Here is a 24,183-nt window from a genome sequence, read left to right as displayed (position 1 = left end):
TGTAGCGAGAGAAAGGGACGCCATTTACGAAGCCTCCCAAAAGAATCCCCAACCTCCCTCCCAGCCCGAATGCAAATGGGAGGCTGGCACCCAAGTGGCACTGTCAAGGTGCCAAGCTGGCACTGCCAGTGTACCCAGGTGGCACCAACAGTGCTAGGGCACCACCTGCCCAAAGGCATACAGCAGGGGGCCTCCAATCCCCTTGGAGATGCCCTGTTTGTGGGTACCAGTACCAAACGGCGCTTGTCCGAGGTCTCCTAGGTGAAGGGCTTGAATCCCAAAGCCTCAGGTACCTTGGGAATCTGTACCTTAGAGTAAGGCTTACTGCCTCGCTCTGCCATGCAGATTTGTGAATAAGTGATCCCGCCCATTGTGGGCAGGATTCACCTTCCGACGTCTCGTGAGATTGTGTTGAACCTTACGAGGCGTTGTGAGCCGGATTGATCCCAGGGTCTCCCGACTTTCAATGGCAACGTTGTACCGCGGCGATATGCTTTTCCGGCGCAGCGTGGCCATAGGTTCGTGCCCGAAGTCTCCTCGTGAGCACGTTTAGCTGCGTGTTTCCCAACACTCACAGTGCTGAGAAACATATGGCTATTCAATGTGACTCGCATTGAATAAGGGGCTTCAACGGGGAACGCGTGGCTGACGCAGCACATAGCCCCGTTTTGTACAGTTGGGAGCTCCGCTCGCAGGAACTCCCCATTGTAGTGCGAGATCGGGGCGCCATTTTTAAATGCTGTCTCAATCTCCAAGGCCTCCGAAACAACCCCCCCACTCCACCTCCCCTTCCCTCCCCCTTCCCCCCCCCTCCTCCTCCCCCTACCCCCACATGTCAGCAAAAAGGCTACTCATTAACTTTCTGTTGCAGACCATAATCCCAATACCTGTGTATGTTATTATATAAAGTCCTGTACCTTGCAAGTGTCTATGATCATTTGGGAAACAGAAATACAAATGATATGAGCAGTAAAGGCTGAAGGACCAGCCAAAGCAATACTGTATTGGGGGCAGTACAGCAGGGTAAGCGCTGGGATTGTAATTACCATTATAAATATGGATGCAGAAATTTGTAATAAACACTGAGTAGAGTAGAAGCAACAGAAAGTAAGATTTTTGTAGATGGCAAACATATGTCGATTTAATATTTTAAATATATTGTATAGATCTGTAAAATAACAGATCTCCTGCGGTGTTATTCAGAGTAAGTTTGGAATCTGGAGCATAGCTGTAATCTGTCACAATTCATCTGACCTGTCCCTTTAAGGCCAAGTTGTTCCTGATAATTATAGCTGCTTGTAAATTCCTGAGGTAAATTAGAGGGCAGTAAATTGTTTCTACATGCCAGGCTCGTGTTCAGAACAACCCAGATGCCCTGGGAAATGCCTTTAGATATATGCAGGTGAGGGCTTTTGTGAGGCGATAGGTGAGGGAATTCCCGTTGCTCCCGGCACAAGAAGTTCAAGATAGGGTGATCTTGGGTGTATGGGTCGGGGAGGGCAAGGTGTCGGAAATACACCAGGAGTTGAAAGAAGAAGGGGAAGCGCTGGTAGAAGAGTTGAAGGGTAAATGGGAGGAGGACCTGGGGGAGGAGATCGAGGAAGGTCTGTGGGTTGATGCCCTAGGTAGGGTTAATTCCTCCTCCTCATATGCCAGGCTCAGCCTGATACAATTTAAGGTGGTCCACAGAGCGCACTTGACGGGGGCGAGGTTGAGTAGGTTCTTTGGGGTAGAGGACAGATGTGGAAGGTGCTCAGGGAGTCCGGCGAACCATGTCCATATGTTTTGGTCATGCCCGGCACTGGAGGGGTTCTGGAGAGGAGTGGCGGGAGCAATATCTCAGGTGGTGAAAGTCCGGTCAAGCCAAGCTGGGGGCTAGCAATATTTGGAGTAGTGGACGAACCGGGAGTGCAGGAGGCGAAAGAGGCCGGCATTCTGGCCTTTGCGTCCCTAGTAGCCCGGCGTAGGATCTTGCTAATGTGGAAGGAGGCGAAGCCCCCCAGCCTGGAGGCCTGGATAAATGATATGGCTGGGTTCATAAAGTTGGAGAGGAGTAAGTTCGCCTTGAGAGGGTCTGCGCAGGGGTTCTACAGGCGGTGGCAACCGTTCCTAGACTATCTCGCGGAGCGTTAGAGGAAGGTCAGTCAGCAGCAGCAGCAACCTTGGTGGGGGGGGGGGGGGGGGGGGGGGTGGAGGGGACGTCCTGGGAGGGGGGGGGAGGGGGGGGAAAGGGGGGACTGCCTGGGAGGGTGGATGAGCAAGAGATAACATGAAGGGTTGGGGAAACTGGCACGTACGGGTGAGGGCCAGTGTACAAAGCTGTGTAAATATATCATTTTGCCATGTATATATCTTGCTCTGCGCGATTTCTCGTTTTTTTTTTTGTTACGGGGGGGGGGGGTTATTGTTTGTAAGGGAGAAAAATTGTGTTAAAAAACTTTAATAAATATATATTTTTTAAAAAAGAACAACCCAGATGAAAGCTTGGTTTTCGTTCTCTTTTTCTAGCTTGGCACCTGTATAAAATGTGATGCCTGTTGTGTGATAGTCACTTGCTAGGTGCAGGGCTTTATATAATAACATACACAGGTATTGGGATTATGGTCTGCAACAGAAAGTTAATTAGTAACCCTTTTGCTGACTATAATGCACATAACTGCATGTAACATGCACAATATATGATCAGTGTCATGTAAAATAACCAGGAAACAACTCCTTATTAATTTGCATTTTCCTTGAGATTTTCCTTAATGGTGCAATGGTAGTATAAATCTATACTCATGTTGTTATGAGGTATGTAAAGTGAACAACCATAGAAATTTACATTATGGAAGATCACTTGCTTCACCTTGGGCCAGATTCTCTGGAAAACCCAGGTTGGGGTTGCATCGTTGCTGGGCGTTGTATCGTTGCTGGGAAGCTCGCATGGGCATGAACAGCCGGAAGATCACACCCGTTGTCGGTGCCAACTTTTTACTGGGGCCATCCAAACTGCTAAACTAGTTCCAGTCTCCCAAAATCCCTGCAACTCTCTCTGTTTCAATTTTTTGTTTCACGGATGCAATGGTGTCTTCCACTAACATTCCCTGTGGTAAAGTATTCCAGAAATCTACTGCAAAAATAACCTCTGAAAGCTCTGAAGAATAGTTATACATCGACTAAAGCTCCACCTTCAACACCATAACCCCAGCCAAGTTTGCATCAAAACTCCAAAACCTAGGACCTGGCTCCTCCCTCTGCAACTATTTCCTCGACTTCCTGACCCATAGACCACAATCAGTAAGGATTAAGAACCACACCCCCTCCACGATAGTCCTCAATATTGGGGCCCCGCCAGGCTCCATACTTCGCTCCCCCACTATACTTCCTATACACACACAACTGTGTGGCAAAATTTGTCCCCACCTCCACCTACAAGTCTGCTGCTGACATGACCATCGTGGGCCGGATCTCGAACAACGATGAGTACAGGAAGGAGATAGAGAACTTAGTGGTGTGGTGTAACAACAAATATTTCTCCCTCAACATCAGCAAAACTAAGGAGCTGATCATTGACTTCAGGAAGCAAAGTATTGTACACACCCCTGTCTGCATCAATGGTGCCAAGGTGGAGATGGTTGATAGTTTCAAATTCCTCGGTGTGCACATAACCAACAATCTGTCCTGGTTCACCCATGTCGACGCTGTGACCAAGAAAGCACAACAGTGCCTATACTTTCTCAGGGAACTAACGAAATTCAGCTTGTCCACATTGACTCTTACCAATGTTTACAGATGCACCACAAAAAGCATCCAATCTGGCTGCATCACAGCCTGGTATGGCAACTGCTCGGCCCCAGACCATAAGAAAATATAGAGAGTCGTGAACACTGCCCAGTCCTTCATGCGAAACCGAAAGCCATGGAAAAGCGGGCAGCATAATCAAAGACCCCTCCCACTTGTGTTATTCTCTCTTTCAACCTCTTCCAGCGGGTTGGAGATACAAAAATCTGAGAACACACACTAACGGGTTCAAAAACAGTTTCTTCCCCGCTGTTACCAGACTCCTGAATGACCCTCTTGTGGGCTGAACTGATCCCTTCACATATCTTCGCTACTGAGTATTACTACACTCCTGTATGCTTCACCTGATACCCGTGTCTATGTATTTACATTGTGTCTTTTTGTATGTCCTATGATTTTTCATGTACGGAATGATTGTCTGGACTGTACGCAGAACAATACTTTTCACTATACCTAGGTACACGTTACAATAAATCAAATCAAATGGTAATGGGCGGGGTTCTCTGGCCTCCCCAATGGTGTGTTTCCGGTGGCGGGAGGCGGCTGGGAGGATCTTCAGGTCCCGCTCTTATCAATGGGATTTGCCATTGATTCCACCCAATGCCGCTGAGAAACTCGAGATGGGGGTGCATCATCAGCAGGACAAAAAGATCCCACTGGCGTGAAGAGGGAAGAACTCTAGATTGTTTATCTCACCACAGATAGTTTCAGACCTGTTGCATCTTGCCAGCATTTTCTGTTTTTACTTCAGATTCCCAACGTCCACAATACTTTGCTTTTATTTATGCATAAATGACCCTTTGTGAATAATGTGACTAGATTAGGCTTCAACATAATTTCCCAGGCTTCGTCCTGAACCACCTTTCATCTCCAATTTCCTCTTATGGCCCTTCAAGCTCAACTTGTCCATGAAACTCCCCTCCTGCTCTCTAGATCCCATTGGCAATAAATTGCCATCTCTCTAACATCTCTTCATGAACACTTTGACAAGGTCCCTCATGATAGACTAGTACAAAAGGTGAAGTCACACGGGATCAGGGGTGAGCTGGCAAGGTGGATACAGAACTGGCTAGGCCATAGAAGGCAGAGAGTAGCAATGGAGGGATGCTTTTCTAATTGGAGGGCTGTGACCAGTGGTGTTCCACAGGGATCAGTGCTGGGACCTTTGCTCTTTGTAGTATATATAAATGATTTGGAGGAAAATGTAACTGGTCTGATTAGTAAGTTTGCAGACGACACAAAGGTTGGTGGAATTGCGGATAGCGATGAGGACTGTCGGAGGATACAGCAGGATTTAGATTGTCTGGAGACTTGGGCGGAGAGATTGCAGATGGAGTTTAATCCGGACAAATGTGAGGTAATGCATTTTGGAAGGTCTAATGCAGGTAGGGAATATACAGTGAATGGTAGAACCCTCAAGAGTATTGAAAGTCAAAGAGATCTAGGAGTACAGGTCCACAGGTCATTGAAAGGAGCAACACAGGTGGAGAAGGTAGTCAAGAAGGCATACGGCATGCTTGCCTTCATTGGCCGGGGCATTGAGTATAAGAATTGGCAAGTCATGTTGCAGCTGTATAGAACCTTAGTTAGGCCACACTTGGAGTATAGTGTTCAATTCTGGTCGCCACACTGCCAGAAGGATGTGGAGGCTTTAGAGAGGGTGCAGAAGAGATTTACCAGAATGTTGCCTGGTATGGAGGGCATTAGCTATGAGGAGCGATTGAATAAACTCGGTTTGTTCTCACTGGAACGAAGGAGGTTGAGGGGAGACCTGATAGAGGTATACAAAATTATGAGGGGCATAGACAGAGTGGATAGTCAGAGGCTTTTCCCCAGGGTAGAGGGGTCAATTACTAGGGGGCATAGGTTTAAGGTGAGAGGGGCAAGGTTTAGAGTAGATGTACGAGGCAAGTTTTTTACGCAGAGGGTAGTGGGTGCCTGGAACTCGCTACCGGAGGAGGTAGTGGAAGCAGGGACGATAGGGACATTTAAGGGGCATCTTGACAAATATATGAATAGGATGGGAATAGAAGGATACGGACCCAGGAAGTGTAGAAGATTGTAGTTTAGTCGGGCAGCATGGTCGGCACGGGCTTGGAGGGCCGAAGGGCCTGTTCCTGTGCTGTACATTTCTTTGTTCTTTGTTCTTTGTACACTAGCTGATACTGTAAATGGTTCCCCCTCCTCAGGTACTCTTTCCCCTCCTTTTTAAAACCACTGTCTTCATACCTCATACCCCTTGCAAACTACCACTTCATCTTCTGCCTCCCTCTACTCTTCAGATTTCTACGTTTATCCATCTTGCCTGGAACTGTCTGTCTCAATTTTGACAACTAGATTTTTGCCGCAACTGCAGCCCTAACCAAGACTATAAATTACATGCTCTGTGAAGGTTGTCCTGACATATTATTCCGCCATATTCTTCTTGCCACTCCTGCAGCTTTAGACATGGTCATTGTAGCACACCCCTCCAAGGTCTCTTCTTCATTGTCTAGCTCAGTGGCATAGTCTGAATTGTTTCCACTCTTACTTAACTGATTGATTGTAGCCAGAGTATCATCCTGCCCCACACTCTTACTGTTGAGCGCCTCACATTTTATTCTCGGCAGCTTCATCATCTAAATCCAGCCCCTTGGCATACTGTTATGGGCCAAGGTTTAGAGAACCCCAAAGTGTATCATGGAGTTCACCTGACCCACAACTTTTACTAGATTGTGGTATGGGGAGCACACGGCCCACTCTACAGGTGTGGTACAGCAGAAATGGAAAAGTATTTTTTAAAGCAAAGCAATGTTTATTCTATGAACTCAAGTTAACCTTTTTAAAACATACAGTGAACATCTTAGCAACCATTAATTCAAATACAACCCCAAAGACTACAACACTAAGTAAACCTTTAAGCTTTCCTTTTTAACACCCATACGACTTAAAATCAAAACCTTTATCAGAAACACATCAGGCTAAAGTCACTACTGAAAACATTTATAATTCTGAATTCACCAAATGATCAAGAGATAGTCTTTTGATGGCAGAGAGAACAGCAATACACCTGCTTGGTCTGGCTTCAGCTCCAATCCTGAAAAAGAAACTAAAACACACCCTGCAGCAAACAGCCTAAAACGAAAGTAAAAAGCTGACAGACAGCCCAGCTCCACCCACTCTCTGACATCACTGCAGTAGTAAACACCCATTTCTTAAAGGTACTCTCACTACAGATATTTATATACACGCCCATTTATAAACATCCATTTCTTCAAGGTATTCTCACATGACACCTCCCCCCAAGAAAAAAAAATAAACCATCAACTTCAAGATGGTTTCATTTTTCACCTTTTCACTAGCCTTTAAGAAATGCAGACAGTAAATATACTTTTTCGTTTCAAATGACAACACATGCAAACAGGTTTAATAATGTAGTCCATTTTTTTCCATTTTTCTTTCTCCAACTGAAATTGCTTCCGTTCATCACATTCGTGACAAAGCATCACCTATCACGGTTTCTCGTCCTGCCACATGTACTATTTTTAAATGAAATGGCTGCAACAATAAACTCCAGCGAAACAGCCATTCATTGTTATTCCGGAATCGTTCCAAAAACGTCAATGGATTATGATCAGTGTTATGGGCCAGGGATCAGAGAACCCAAAAGTATACCATGGAGTTCACCTGACCCACAACCTTTACTAGATTGTGGCATGGGGAGCACACGGCCCACTCTACAGGTGTGGTACAGCAGAAATGGAAAAGTATTTTTTAAAAGCAAAACAATGTTTATTCTATGAACTCAAGTTAACATTTTAAAAACATACAGTGAACATCTTAGCAATTCAAATACAACCCCCAAAGACTACAACACTAAATAATCCTTTAAGCTTTCCTTTCTAACATCCATACAACTTAAAAACAAAACCTTTCTCACAAGCACATCAGTTCACTACTGAAAACATTTATAATTTTGAATTCACCAAATGATGAAGAGATAGTCTTTTGATGGCAGAGAGAACAGCAGTACACTTGCTTGGTCTGGCTTCAGCTCCAACACTGAAAACGGAACTAAAACACACCCTGCTGCCTGCTCAAAAACGAAAAAAAAACTGACAGGCAGCCCAGCTCCACCCACTCTCTGACATCACTGCAGTAGTAAACACTCATTTCTTAAAGGTACTCTCACTACAGATATTTATATACATACCCATTTATAAACACCCATTTCTTAAAGGTACTCTCACATGACATCAGTATATATAATGGTGTCAGATGGATTGCTGGTCACATCAATGTGAAAATGTTGCAAAGCCAGCACCAAACTCAAAGACTCCTTCTCAATCGTGGAATACGTTTTCTGGTGAGAAATCAATTTCTTTGTAAAATAACCAAGAGGCCGCTCCAGCTCTTTGTCGTCGTCCTGTAGAAGCACCACACCTACTCCCTCATCACTCGCATCAACCGCCACATTGAATGGTTTGGTATAATTTGGGATGGCTAACACAGGAGCAGTGGTTAACACAACCTTCAGGCCGCCAAATGCCTGTTGCCACTCCGCTGTCCACTGGAATTTGTTACGCTTCTTGAGCAAGTCCGTCAGTGGAACGGCCACACTGCTAAAATTGGGTACAAATGTCCGGTAAAATCCACTCATGCCAAGAAATTTCATTGTTTCCCGTTGTGTCGAGGGTTTCGGAAACTCCCCAATAACTTTTGTTTTCACATCCCATGGGACCATTCGACCCTGTCCGATTGTATGGCCAAGGAAAGTGACTTGGGCCTTTCCAAATTCACTTTTGGCTAGGTTTATCACCAAACCCGCCTCCTGAAGTTGATCGAATAACTCCAACAGATCTTTCAAATGTTCTGTCCATGTCTGGCTGAAAATTACCAGATCGTCGATGTATACCGCACAATTGGGTAATCTTGAAACGACTTTGTTAGTTAACCATTGAAATATGGCTGGGCCGTTTTTCATGCCAAATTGGTACATACCATCTGGAGTCACAAAAGCTGAAATTTCCTTCGCCCTTTCGGACAAAGGTACCTGCCAGTAACCTTTAAGTAAATCCAGTTTGGAAATAAAAGCTGATTGTCCCACTTTCTCAATGCAATCCTCCAATCGAGGGATAGGATAAGAGTCCGTTCTTGTAACTGCATTAACCTTTCTATAGTCCACACACAACCGTTGGGTACTGTCTGGTTTTGGTACCATCACTATGGGTGAGCTCCATTGGCTGCAACCCACTTCAATTATGCCATTTCTAAGCATACCCTCAACCCACTTCAATTATGCCATTTTTAAGCATACTCTCAATCTCTTTGTTAACCTGTGCCAATGTTAAATGGGTTACATCTGTATGGATGATTTTGATTGGAACAGCATTTCCCACATCTACATCATGTATTGCCATTTTAGTACTTCCCAATTTATCTCCACAAATATCAATAACTCTTTCAGGTCAGTCCGCTTTTCCTCTGGAAGATAACTCAACAGTTTATCCCAATTTTTAAGAACATCCTCGTTTTCCAATTTAATTTGAGGTCTGTCAAATTCACAGTCATCTGGATTTGGTTTGTCACTTTGAGTTAGAATCATTAAAATCTCCTTTTTCTCTCCTTCCCTTTCAAAGTGCCTTTTAAGCATGACACACTCGGTGAGTTTTCCTTCTATCTGGTGTTTTTACCACATAATTCACCTCACTTAATTTTGTTTCAATCTGATAAGGTCCACAAAACCTTGTTTTTAAAGGTTCACCTACCACTGGTAACAACACTAAAACTTTATCTCCACTGGCAAAACTAAGAACTTTGGATTTCTTGTCCGCTACCTGTTTCATCACATTTTGTGCAACTTTTAAATGTTGTCTAGCCAATTCACCTGCTCTATTTAATCGTTCCCTAAAATTTGACACGTAATCCAATAATGTAATTTCTGATTTCTCACTCACCAATTTTTCCTTAATCAATTTAAGTGGTCCTCTTACCTCATGACCAAAAATTAGTTCAAAAGGACTAAATTTGGTAGACTCATTAGGTGCATCCCCAATTGCAAACAGTACGAATGGAATTCCTTTATCCCAATCCTCTGGAGAATCATGACAATAAGCCCTCAACATTGTCTTGAATGTCTGATGCTACCTTTCTAACGCTCCCTGCGATTCTGGATGGTACACCTCCTTTCTATACCCTACCGACAATACTACTTGATGAGCTTCTGCCCACTTTTCATCCGCCTGCATATGTAAAGGTCTTCATTTTCTCATCAAGACATTACTTTTATGGTAATAACACTCTGGTATACACTCGGATTCCTCTTCTGTGCATGCTTTCTGATACATCCGTTTTATTTCTACATCTTTCTGTTGTAACTCTGCCAATTTTCCTGAATTAAAAATATCCGCCTCATCCTCCACCTTTTCTTGTTCTTTTTCAACCATCTTATCAAAAATCGTTTCTAACAATTGCACTTCAACGTCATCTTCACTCTTTGATTTCTCCTCTTGTTTTAAGCTGTGACATTTCAACCTTGTTACTACACAATCCGGAGAAATCCCAGGATATTCGTCCTTCAACACTTCAGTTGCCTGATTTTCCACTGGCTTATCAACCACAGTAGGCATCACTCCCACCTGCGATCCAGCTATATCATTACCCAAGATAAACTGTATTCCTGGACAAAATAGTTTCTCTATTACTCCTACTACCACTTCACCACTCTTCACTGGACTTTCCAACCTTACCTTATATAATGGAACACTACTCTCTCACCCTGAATTCCACATATCACCACCTTTTCTGGCGACATTCTTCCCAAACTACATAATTCCTCATCTCTTACCATTAAAGATTGACTCCCGTATCTCTTAAAATTGTGACTTCTTTACCTGCTCCTCCTGATACACATGAGTAAACTTTACCCACACAAGTACATTCTTTAAAGAGATCTGGCACCTTCTTATCAATCACCTCTTGATCAGGCTGTACAATCTTTTGCACCTCCTTCACTTCACTTGGGCTTTCCTTTACCACTTTAACAAACCCCACTGTCTTATCCCGTTTTACCACATCAGCCTTCCCAGTGCTTTTCTTCAACCACCAACACTGTGACTTTACATGGCCTAGTTTATTACAGTGAAAACATTTTAAACTTTTCATTTCTTTTCCACCCTCCTGGATTTCTTTTTTAACCTGAGGTACACTGCACTGTAAATTCTATGACATCTATGACACTCTCCTTATTACCTTCCATCAGATCACCTTTACCTTCACCACTTGAGTATTTCTCATGTCCCCAGTTTCTATCCCTCACAGGCTGAAACTGATGTCGGAAACCAAGCTTTGATTTATGAACTAATTCATAATCGTCTGCCATTTCTGCTGCTAACCTCACAGTTTTAACCCTCTGCTCTTCCACATGAATTCTCACGACATCAGGAATTGAATTTTTAAACTCCTCCAAAAGTATAATTTCTGTGAGAGCTTCAGACGTTTGGTCTATTTTCAAAGCCCTTATCCACCTATCAAAATTACTCTGTTTGATCCTTTCAAACTCCATATATGTTTGACCAGGTTCTTTCCTTAAATTTCTAAACCTTTGTCTGTAGGTTTCCGGCACTAATTCATACGCACCTAAGATGGATTTTTTCGCCTCCTCATTCAACTCAGATACCTACTCCTGTAGTGATGCAAACACTTCACTAGCCCGACCTACCAGCTTTGTTTGAATCAGTAATAACCACATGTCCTGTGGCCATTTTATTTGTTTAGCTACCTTCTCAAATGAAATGAAAAAGGCTTCTACCTCCTTCTCGTCAAACCTTGGCGACGCTTGGACATATTTAAATAGATTCCCACCAAGCTTTCGACTTTGGCGCTCTTTATCATTATCCTCATCACTATCATCCAACTGTACGTTTCCCTTTATGTCTGCCAATTTTAACTGACTGTCATGTTTCATGGCCATTTTCTGAAGTTCAAACTCTCTCTCTTTATCGGTTTCCCTGATCTGTATCTCCCTCTCTCTTTCTTTTTGTTCGCCTGGGGCTATTCTTTCTGTTTTCATTTCTTCTCTCTCTTTTTCCTCTATCTCTCTTTCTCTTTCTTTTTCCTCTCTCTCTCTTTCTCTTTCTCTTTCTTTTTCCTCTCTCTTTCTTTCATATTCCAGCTGCTTTAATTCTTTCTCATATTCCATTTGTTTAATTTGCAACTGAATTTTTGCTATTTCCAATGAGTCAAACTGTATCTCAGGCAACTTCAAATGCTTAGCCACCGCCATAATGACCTCACCTTTTCGCATTTTGTCAGGTAATGATAACTGCAATGTTTTTGCCAAATCTAAGTCTGAATTTAGTCTCTGTATGTAAGGTACTGTGTGTGACCGTCTCCATCCCCCAAAACTTCAGAGCCTCTGAAAGAGCCATTGTCCACAACACACTTCCTACTTAAACTAAAATACCACACCTGATAAGCAACTACAATATGCTCACCCCTCACTGTCTTTAAGTTGACTAAGCCAATCCAATAGATAGACTTTTATCCCCTTCGAGCCCTCAATTTGTTATGGGCCAGGGTTTAGAGAACCCCAAAGTGTATCATGGAGTTCACCTGACCCACAACTTTTAATAGATTGTGGTATGGGGAGCACACGGCCCACTCTACAGGTGTGGTATAGCAGAAATGGAAAAGTATTTTTTAAAGCAAAACAATCTTGTTTCTATGAACTCAAGTTAACCTTTTAAAAACATACGGTGAACATCTTAGCATCCATTAATTCAAATACAACCCCCAAAGTAAACCTTTAAGCTTTCCTTTTTAACATCCTAACGATTTAAAAACAAAACCTTTTATCAGGAACACATCACGTTAAAATCACTACTGAAAACATTTATAATTCTGAATTCACCAAATGATCAAGAGATAGTCTTTTGATGGCAGAGAGAACAGCAGTACACCTGCTTGGTCTGGCTTTTGCTCCAACACTGAAACAAAACTAAAACACACCCTTTTTGTTTCGCTCCTCCTTCCTCTCTTCTTCAGTTACACTACACTGAATCCATATGCTAGTTACACCCCAGTCCAAATGTGATTTACGACGTCCTTTCTGATGGAACCTGCACCATATTTGTTGTATGTTTGTTCATTTAATGTACATGTTAAATGTTATTTGTGAATTTGAAAGTTTTCATGGTCCACGCCACCACTCTTTTGATGCCCACTGGCAGTTAATGGAACAAGTTTGTCCACAAACAACCGTTCAGAGGAACTAGTTTGTCGACAGAACACTACTCATAGCTACTCTCCTGATTCAATCACGAGAGGCAGCCCCCCACGATGACCACATTCTTACCCGTTCTTGCCGGTTGCTCAGGCAGTGGAGAAATGGCATTGGTCCCCGCCCTGCCTGAGGACCCCCCCTCTGGTCAGCTACGCTCGGGTAGAGCTCAAACGGCATTGATCACCGTCCTACCCGGGGATTCCACCCATTTCTTACCCGCCGCGGCCCATATGCACCCCATTTTGGCACTTTCAGTTCAAAATTCTTTTGTTTGGTTTTGGAAACCCTTAGGTTGCTTCCGTATGCTATTTACTTCCTAAAACACTATGATGGTAGATCGCACAGGCTGCGAGACAGCTCGCACTTTGTCAGAATTTTTCTCGGCTGTCTTGCCCAAATATTTGGTTTAAAAAAAAGGGAGTCACAGATGGTGACCAATTATAAAGGGAAATTGGCAAAAAAGGACAGACAGACAAACATACAAGATCTTAAGCAAGATAATAACATATTATGCTTGTGTTTACAGAACTCCAGAACCTCAGGAACCCAAGAGGAAGACAAAGAAGAAGACAGCAAAGATGAAGACAACCTTCGTGTTCACATGGATCTTAGCGGGATTCCTTCAGTTGCACACGGACGCTACCCCCCTGGCCCCTACCACACAAGCAGTAAATGATTCCCACCCCTGCAATACACAGAACCCCGAGATAGTTAGCCCCGCGACAGCTAACAATACCCCGACCTGGTGTGATAAGTTTATTACCTGGTACTCACTATCGTATGTAGTCGAAGCCCTCTTAGTACTGGCGATACTTTGCAGTGTCGTGCAGACACTGCAAAGTCAGGAAATGGCAAAAAAGAGCCTACCGCTCTCGCACCCCGGTATACAGGATTAGGTCCCCTATTTTCGGATTTCACCAAACCCCCGAACCCCTTGACATGAATTAAAGTGCATCCGTTTTCTCTTTACATGTATTCCGTTAACTAAAGTATTGTAAACCTCTGTGTCTGACTGCCAGGCCAAAGAAATTTGTGTGCTGCTAATTTGTACAGTTTAAGATGTTGTAGATTTTTGGATTGTTTGAACGAGGATAGTTTATTGAGAATAGTTAGAGGTTCCAGTTTTTTTATTTTTCTGTAATGCATGCATTAATGTCATAGTGCCCCGTAGAGTTTTATAATAATGTATGTATTTAAAAATGATTTAGGTAAAATTGTGTTGCATAGGATAGGACAGAGTAGAGCCTGATTATGGGAACAAAGACGACACAGTAATGTGATCCTTCACACTTCGCATTGAGGATCACAAGGAGGGAGTGTAGCCATCTGGGATGGCCACGTCCCGATTACAAAATGGACACTTGCAAAGAATGCAGGGAAAATCGGACAATACCGAAAAAGCAAGCAGTTGCAAGGTTTGTCTGTTGATTAGAGCCTTAGCCCTCAGACAGGACCGGTACTGCAGAACCATCTACATACTAATGAGCCATCCCCGGGAACAAAAGGCAGCATTTTGGTAAACAATGCTAAGACAGACATCCCAGTGCCAGAGGAGACTAAAAGAAAGCAAACCAACGGCCACCTAGGACACGCCCAGCAACCAGGGAACCCACATCTCTATTGGAGGAAAATCGATAAGGACAATTGGGAAATGGCCCAATTAATTGGGGCCAAGTTCAAGGCCCACCCAAAAGCACGCAAAGCCCTTTTGGGGTATAAAAAGGACTCCCCAAAAGAGGATTTCTCTCTTGGCCTTGGCTCTCAGCGAGGAGAAACCTGCCTAGCAGCTACGCCAGAACAAGTAAGTTCCAAGTCAACGCACGCTACGAAATAGGCACTCCTAGTTGCTATCCTGTAAACAGCTCAACCCAGCAGCCTCAGAACCGAGCAACGGCCATTGTTCCTCTGACTGAGTGGGCACCCGAAGCTAAGTATAGGCTTTAGTAATAGTGATAGTTTAGGTTGTGGAGTTTTATGCATGAGTAGATTTGACTGTGTGTAAATAAATGAGCATTGCTTTTGAACTTACTAACTGGTGTATCGAGTCTTTGATCAGTATTCGGTTTTGAACCTTGTGGCGGTGTCGAAAGATACCTGGCGACTCTTGAGCAAACGTAATTAAACAGAGCCAAATTAAGAGACAACAGCAAGTTAGCAGCTTGTGGCGAAGCTACGTGGGCTGCAGGGAACGGGAATTTCAAAATCATCTGACTCTGTTTGGGACACTACTTGGCAGAAAAGTCAAAATATTCATGCATAAAAGGGTAAGATTTCCCAGTTGCTTGTTCAAAGGATTGTTTGTGCCATACTTTCCAACACAGTCGGTAATGATAATGATAATTTTTATTGTTGTCAAAACATTAACACTGCAATGAAGTTACTGTGAAAATCCCCTAGTCGCCACACTCTGGCGCTTGTTCAGGTATACAGAGGAAGAATTCAGAATGTCCAATTCACCTAACAAGTGCATCTTTCGGGACTTGTGGAAGGAAACCGGAGCACCCGGAGGAAACCCACGCAGACCTGGGGAGAACGTGCAGACTCCACACAGACAGTGCCCCAAGTGAGAATCGATCTTGGGGCCTGGCACTGTGAAGCAACAGTGCTAACCACTGTGCTACCATGATGTAGGGAGGAAGTGTAGACCCTAGGAGCCGGGATCCAAAAATGGCGGGATAAACGGGTGCTATGGACACATTTGATGAGAATTCTGAAACATGGAATTCATATGAATAAAGGTTCCAATTGTTTTTAAAGCTAATCAGACACTGGAAGACCTAAAGGTTGCAACATTTCTCAGCTCGGTTGACCATAAAATGTTTATGGTGTTACAAATCATGTTCATCCAGCAAAGCCAAGAGACAAGTTCTTCAATGAATTAATAAAAATCTCAGGGCATTTCTCTCCTAAACTGTGATTGATTGCAGAAAGGTTCAGATTCCACTGTCGTAGTCAAGAAGAAGCTGAAACCATTTTACAGTTTGTCGCATCTTTTTTTTTTGAAAATCTTTTTATTGGCTTTTCTCATATTTATAAACAGTTGTTACTTATATACATTACATTTTTCTTGCCCGCGCTAATTTACTTTATTTTACAGAGAGGTTTGTTTTGTCCTTCATTTGACTAACTGTACGTACATTTTGCTGCCCTCTGGATCGGTCTATGATATTCCCCCTTCCTCCTCTCCCCTCCCCCCCATTGGTTTCAGCACCCTTCCTCTTCTCTTGTGGTTTGCCCATTTTTCTGCGCCCATTGTACACAGGTTGGACACAGCAGGGGAATACTGTAGTAAATCAAATACATGCAAGATCTGTGGCAAGAAGGGCCACATTACCAAGGTGTGTTGGGCTCAGTAAACTTCTACACCAAGAAGGTGCAGGAAGAACAGTACAAGTAAACAATCTAGTCATGAGTACAAATTAGAGGATGAAGCTCAAGGTCTCTCAAAAGACAGCAAAACCGAGCTACTGAAAGAGCTTAAGCTAGGTGTTTTGCCAATGCAGACCGATCAACAATGTTTTTAGGCATATCCAAAAATTGAAGGTCACGAAATTTAAATGAAAATGGATATGGTGGAACAGTATCACTAATACTTGAAACAATTTATTGTCAAAAGTTGAGGTATCTGCCTTTAAAACATCAGATGTGATCCTAAGGGCGCATGCTGAAGAGGTTGTCCTATTAAAAGGATGCATAATGGTGAAAGTAGAAGCAAATGGGCAGACAGCGAAGTTATCTCTTCACATTGTCAGTGAAAACTTTCCTGCTCTATTTGGCACAGCATGGTTGGCTAAAATTTGGCTTAACTGGGAAACCATCAATCAATGAGTTGAATCAAAGAGCAACTTGCAACAATTTCTGAAGAAGTATGAGAAGGTGTTTGAAAATTCACTAGGCTCTATGACTGGAGTTGAGCTACACCTAAAAATCGAGCCAGACAACACACCTAAATGTCTCAAAGCTAGAACCGTCCCATGTGCCATCAAGCCTAAAGTTGAAGAAGAACCAGAAAGATCAGTAAGGACAGGAGTCATTGAACCTGCTGCTACAACTGATTGGGCAACACCAATTGTTCCTGTATTAAAGCGGGGTTGTTCAGTGAGAGTTCATGAAGTTTTAAAACTACGATTAACCCAGTTCTGTGTATAGATCATTATCCACTGCTATTAATTGAAAACCTGTTTGCTGGACTTTCTGGAGGACAAAAATTCAGTAAAATGGGTCTTTCACGGGCATATCTGCAGATGTGGCTGCTGAATCAGTAACCAATCATCATAATGACCCACAAACATTTGTTTAGTTACAGAAGACTTCCTTTTGGAATAACATCTGCACCAGCTCTTTTTCAAAGATCCACTGATCAAATTCTAAGTGGGTCAAATGGAGTGCAATGTTATTTAGATTAAATACTTATCACCAGTTCAAGTGAACAGGAACTCTTGGAGAATTTGGAGCTACCATGAAGCATTTACAGAGACACAACCTGAGAGTTAAGAAAGGAAACATGTGACGTTTTCAAGTCATCCATAAATTACCTTGGTCAAATCATCAACAAAGGTGGTTTACACAATTAACCAAAGAAAATACCGGCAATCTTAGAAGCATCACATCCTCAAATTGTGACACAAATAAGGTTGTTTTTAGAATTGATCAATTATTATGGTAAATTTGTGCCGAATTCAGCAAATGATTGAAGCCTTTGCACATGTTACTATGTGTCAACAGGCATGGCACTGGTCAGAAGAATGTGAGAATGCAAGCAAAGAAGTGAAAGAAGTTTTATTGAAGTTGGAGCTGTCGGTTCATTATAATCCAAAAATGAAGTTGCTATTAGCGTGCGATGTCTCATCCTATGGGGTTAGTGTAGGCATCTCGTACATTGTTCCTTTAGGAAATGAATGAATGATGCCATTTGCTTCACACACTCTTACTCGCACAGAAATTAATTATGCTCAGCTGGAAATAAAATACTTTGAGCATCATTTTCGGTATAAGGTCTCCTGTTAACTTTATGAGCATCATTTTACCCTTTTGATGGATCATTTACCCGTGACTACAATCTTTGGGCTGTATAAGTGTATACCTTCTTTGACAGCTAGTATTGTAAAGATGGTCATTGATACTGTCAGCACATACTTAGAATATCCAGTATCGCAAGTCCAAGCAGAATGCAAATGCTGGTGCTTTATTACGATTGCTCTACATGTCAAGGTTAACCCAGAAGAACATTTTGTCAATATTTTGCACTGAAAATGGCCAGAAGTTGCAATAATGAAGTTAACGATGACAGAGCAGACCGTTGAGAAAGTACACAAAATATTTGCTGATTTGGAAGATCAGAGCAGATTGTCAGTGATAATAGGACGCAGTGTACTTTGAAGGAGTTTGAGGACTACTTGAAAGGGAACGTTATAGATCATAACACATCTGCTCCAAATCATCCAGCAACAAATGGATTGGCTGAAAATGTTGTGCCATCATTAAAACATTCCATCAAAGCATCAAAGGACCAGGGGACATTATCAAGAAGATTAAACAAATTTCTGATATCTTATTGGAACGCTGTTCTTGCTACCATGCAAAGGTGTTCAAGAGGAAACTACAAACACAGTTTGATTTGTTAACTCTGCCTGATACTTCAGAGGTTGTCAAATGACAAGTGCAAGTTGCTAGAAGGGAGAAAATCTCCAATATGTGAATACACAACCAGGGACAGTAGCTGCTAGATAGCAGTTACACCAGCAATGAGAAATAAGTACCAGCTATGATCCTAGGTCCAATATCATACTCTGTACAGAGGGATGATGAAAGAGTTTGACGACGTCATGCTGATGCATTACTTGCTGCACAAAGTGAGTTTGCAGCAACTTCTCAAGAGGTTCCACCTTTAGAACATCTGGAGAGCTATACTTTGGAATGGAGCCCAGAGAAAGTGATAAGTTCAGATTCTGTTCCTGAGTAATTTTCAAAGCCGAAAATGACAGACACTGAAATAACTACTCAAGAAGTACCATCTACAGAAAGAAATGAGGACATTTCTGAGCTGAGTTCAAGAATGCTGAATTCTACCAAAAAGGAATAGACGTCCACCACAGAGACTACTTTACTGAATTGTTTTTATGTATAGAAATAACGTATCAAGGAATCTGTTGTATAAATGTTACTTGTTGTCATTGCACTAATGAAGTAAAGAGGGAGGGGTGTTCTGTATCTAGAGACATATTCTTGCTGGTTATGCATCACGTAATGTGTAGTGACATCAGCAGAGTGTTTGCGCGGGCTTTGGGCAGATCACCATCTTGACTGTGTGAGCAATATCCTTAATAAACCTCTCATCGTGTTTTACAAGAATCCAGAGTGTGGGCACCTCCAGACCTTTTCTCTTTGCAGCAACAAAGAAATATAACAGAGAAATATAACAGGAAGTATTTGATAAAAGGATCTTGGAGAAATGAGACGCCAGTTGAAGCAGCAGCAGTGGCAGAGGTATCAGAAATGGTTTGCCCTGCTGTGCTGCACTATGAATCTAAGAAACTTGTACTTTTTGAGTCCGAGTCCAGGAGATCATTTAGAAATGTTGGTGCTGAGCTCAGTTTAGAAGAATGTGCATGGTTCAGGTGGGTCTGTGCTAGCTGGTTTGGGCATATAAAATTCATGTATTGATTGGTTTTGACAGAGGCTCCCTGTTCCAAGTTGTTACCTTGAACTAGAGTCCAAGGTGATAGGAAAATATAGGAGATGGATTTGTTAACAGTGGCATTGACAATTACATATAAAGTAGGTGCAGGAGCAGGAGAACCTGTGGGTATATGAGCATATATCATCGAAGGGTCAGCGGTAGTTGATAAAGTGGCTAATAAAGAATACACAACTTTATAAATAGGTATGATAAACCTACATAAAATATTCAGCCTCAACTGGAATATTCTGTCCAGACCTGTGCTTGATACCTGAAGAAGGATGTGAAGGAGTTATAGAGGTTGCAAAAAAAACGGAGTTAAATTCCAGGGATAAGGAATTTCAGTTACAGACGAGTCGGATATGGGAAGATTAAGAGGAGACTCAAAATCAAGAGGGGTTTGGACAGGATAGAGAGAAATTCTCCTCTGGTGAAAAGATCTAGAACCAGAAGACAGCAGTTTAAAGTGACTGGCAAAAGAAGCAATGGTGACACAAGGGAAACCTTTTTTTAATGCAGCAAACGCATAGGATCTGGATCGCAGTGCCTGACGGAGTGGTAGAGCCAGATTCAACTTGAGTTATTATTCAAAAGAGAATTTGTTAATGATCCGAAGAGAAAAAAGATTGCAGGCCTGCAGGGAGAAAGCAGGGGAGCGGGACTAGGTTAGTTGCTCTTTCTGCATGCTGGCACTGACATGATGGGCCAAACGTCCTCCTTCTGTGCTGTAATCATTTTATGATTCTTTGAGTCTATGACTATGCAGCACAGGGAGATTTTGACTGTAATTACAGGACAATTAACAGCAAATAGGTTACAGGTACTATATCAGAGCATTGGGCAGCACGACAGCACAGTGAGTAGCTCAGTTGCTTCACAGCACCAGGGTCCCAGGTTTGATTCCCAGCTTGGGTCACTGTCTGTGCAGAGTCTGCACGTTCTCCCTGGTTCTGCGTGGGTTTCCTCCGGGTGCTCCAGTTTCCTCCCACAAATTCCGAAAGACGTGCTGTTAGGTAATTTGGACATTCACCACATTCTCCCACTGTGTAGCCGGAGAGGTGCCAGAATGTGGTGACTGGGGGCTTTTCACAGTAACTTCAATGCAGTGTTAATGTATGTCTACTTGTGACAATAAAGATTATTAAATTAATAACAAATATTGCTGCCAGTGAGTTATTGTTGGTTATTGGGGAAATCTGTGTGTTAATGGTATTACTACAAGTGAACAACTGCTGGAATCAAAATTTCTTCCACCTCTGTATTCTCCCTGCAAATCCTTCCCCACCTTTTAGTTCATTGTTTCCTGCCCTTCATTTCTCTTCTTTGTTTAATCTCAAATAGACTTCTTTGGAACAACGGTTGGATTTTCTATTCCCGCCAGTAGCGCACCCCCACCCATGGGTTTGCTGACGGCGTGGGGTGGCATTAATGGGAAATTCCATTGACAAGCAGTGGGAATATTGTTGCAGCGAATGGTGCTGAAAAACACACACCTGGGGGGCCTGGAGAATCCCACCAACAAGTGCTGACATAGAACCATAGAATTTCTACAGTGCAGGAGGTCATTCGGTCCATAGAGTCTGGTCTGACCCTCTGAAAGAACCTACCCAGCCCATTTTTCCACCCTATCCCCCTAACCCCATAACCCCACCTAACCTACACATCTTAAGCGGCAATTTAGCATGGCAATCCAAAGATTGGCACATCTTTGAACTGTGGGAGGAAACCAGAGCACCCGGAGGAAACTCACGTAGACTCGGGAGGAAGTGCAAACTCCACACAGACAGTCTCCCACAGTCGGAATTTAACCCGGGTCCCGGGTGCTGTGAGGCAGCAGAAGGGGCTGGTTTAGCTCAGTGGGCTAGACAGCTGGTTTGTGATGCAGATCAAGGCCAGCAGTGCTGGTTCAATTCCCGTACCAGCTGAGAATTCTGAATTCTCCCTCTGTCTACCCGAACAGGCGACGGAATGTGTCGACTAGGGGCTTTTCACGGTAACTTCATTGCAGTGTTAATGTAAGCCTACTTGTGACAATAAAGATGATTTATTTATTTATTTTTAACCACCGTGCCACCATTCCGCCCATCAAACCATGAGCAAAGGCATTCAACTACAGGGGCCCCAACATTACAAGAAAAATGCGGTGGCATTTACAAATGTCATGTAATTAGAAACCCTGTAATCTGACATAATGTGATCAAACGTTTAAGGAATAACTCCAACCAGCGTTGACTATCCTAAAATAGATATGGAAAAACAGACAGGGAATTGGGAATAGGAGAACCATGACACCATGATTACCCACATGGGAAGGGCAGGGAAAGGCAAGTAAAATGGGCCAAATGATCTGCTCCCCCTCCTGCTTTCTACCCTCTAGACTATAACTCAGTGCTGTGCTTCAAAGGTTGCTTGTAAACTAGTCCCAAACTTTTGTGTCAGCTGAATTACTCCCTGCGCTACATCAGTCCAACAGCCTTATAATTCACTCCCGGATAGCTATGATGTATCTGAGGGAAATGCAGATTGAAAAATAATCAAAAATCAACTACGTAAATTTACAAAATCAATTGTTTAGGAACAATCAGCTGTAGGTGCCTTTGCTGAGCCATTTGGGGGCATTACTGTGTGACACAGAGGACTCTGAAATCCAGAGTTTTATAAGAATCAGCAGGATACGCTAACTGGGACAATAGTTGTACTTTCACGCAGACATACAGCAAGCAAGGTTTCCAAGTAAACTCTGAATGTGAATTTAGCTAGTTTTGGATAAAGACGCCTTTCAGCGTCAATAAACACCATGAATGTGGCCACGGTAGAGTTACAACTTAATGAGATTGAGGGGAAGTGCACAGGGTCAGGCCTCAGCTCTGAGCTTCTGTTATGCTAATCAGTTCGGCACCCTGCAGCTGAAAAACTGCTGGAATTTTTATTTGCATTTCATTTAGTTGGAAGGAAATTGACCCAGATGGTTGACAAAGGCGATCGAAGGCCGCTGAGCCGTCTAGTGGTGCACACTTTTGAACGGTCTGCACTTGTTTGCCCATTCCTCTCTGCAACAAAAAAAATAAAGGATTAAAAGAGCGTAAGGGAATTGATTTCATGATTTTTAGATAATTTCCCCAAGATTTCAGAATGAGCTAGAAAAACTAATTTAATAGTCCAGGACTTCAATAGTAATGAAGCTGAAGAAAGGCTGATCTAATGAAAGAGGTGGTGGGTTTTTTTGCTTGTTGAGCTGTTGCTGGTGGGAACCTGTCTTAATTGGAAACAAGTGTAAGAATTAAACGATGTAAATGAAGACAGACATGAAAGTATATTAGGTATGGAATTGATCCTCAGTCATTTTGAAATGATTGATTATTATTCCCTATATCAGTCTCTGACTCCTATTTACTTATTCACATGGCTTGGGAAGTTTTTGAATCTATCAGGTTTAAACTCAGTTTTGAGACAGGCCTCACTGTTTCCAAATAATCGCAGTTTGCAATATTACCTGTTTCCTGTACTAATTTAAGATGCTATGCTCTTTGAAAGTTATTTCTTGATCCATTGATAGGATGTGAACATCCCTGGCAAGGCCAATATTTATTGCCCATCCCCAATTACCCTTGATGAGGTGGTGGTGAGACGCTCACTTCAAGGTTGCCATCGAGAGATTTTTAATCAGTCGAGAATAAAGGGTTATGGTGATAAGGCGGGAAAGAGGGGTTGAGGATTATCTTATCAGATCAGTCATGATTCAATTGAATGGCGGAACAGACTCGATGGGCCAAATGGCCTACTTCGGCTCCTATGTTTTATGGCCTTATGATCCAATGGTCTTCTGAAACCGCTGTGTTCCATCTACACCCAAAGTACTATTGGGGAGATCATACTAGTTATTTTATCCAACAATAGTGAAGGAACAGTAGTGCATTTCCAAGTTATGATGATGTGTGACTTGGAGGGCAATTTGCAGGTGGTGCTGTTCCCAATCCCCAGATGCCCTTGTTCTTCTAGGTGGTAGAGATCGCAGGTTTTGAAAGTGTTATCTTAAGAGCCTTGGCGAATTGCTGCAGTGCTCCTTGTAGAAGGCACACACTGCAGTCACTGTGCACTGGTGGTGGAGATGGATAAGGTGCAAATCAAGTGGGCTTCTTTCTCCTGGATGGTGTTGAGCTTGCTGGGGGTCAAGGTTCAGGACGCCATTAAAGTCAATGAGGAGTCCCAAAAAGGTGAGTCAATAGTAGTTTATTTCCTACTCACAGTTAGGAAATGCAACAATTAAGCAACTGTCCAAGTTCCAGCCAGGACCATCCTGAGATGCTTGCTCATTTTTGAGCCCGCTTTTATCTTAGGTAATTAACAAGCCCAGTTGTTGCTCCTCCACCCCTCAGCGGGGGTGTTCCTACTCCACAAGTCCCACAGGGTGATCAATCGGGTTGTCCCCGTGGACCCCGGGGGGATTATAACAGACGCC

The sequence above is a fragment of the Scyliorhinus torazame genome, chromosome 15, assembly GCF_047496885.1.
Source record: "Scyliorhinus torazame isolate Kashiwa2021f chromosome 15, sScyTor2.1, whole genome shotgun sequence".
In the NCBI taxonomy this organism is placed as follows: Eukaryota; Metazoa; Chordata; class Chondrichthyes; order Carcharhiniformes; family Scyliorhinidae; genus Scyliorhinus; species Scyliorhinus torazame.
Note: the sequence above shows the minus strand (reverse complement) of the source record.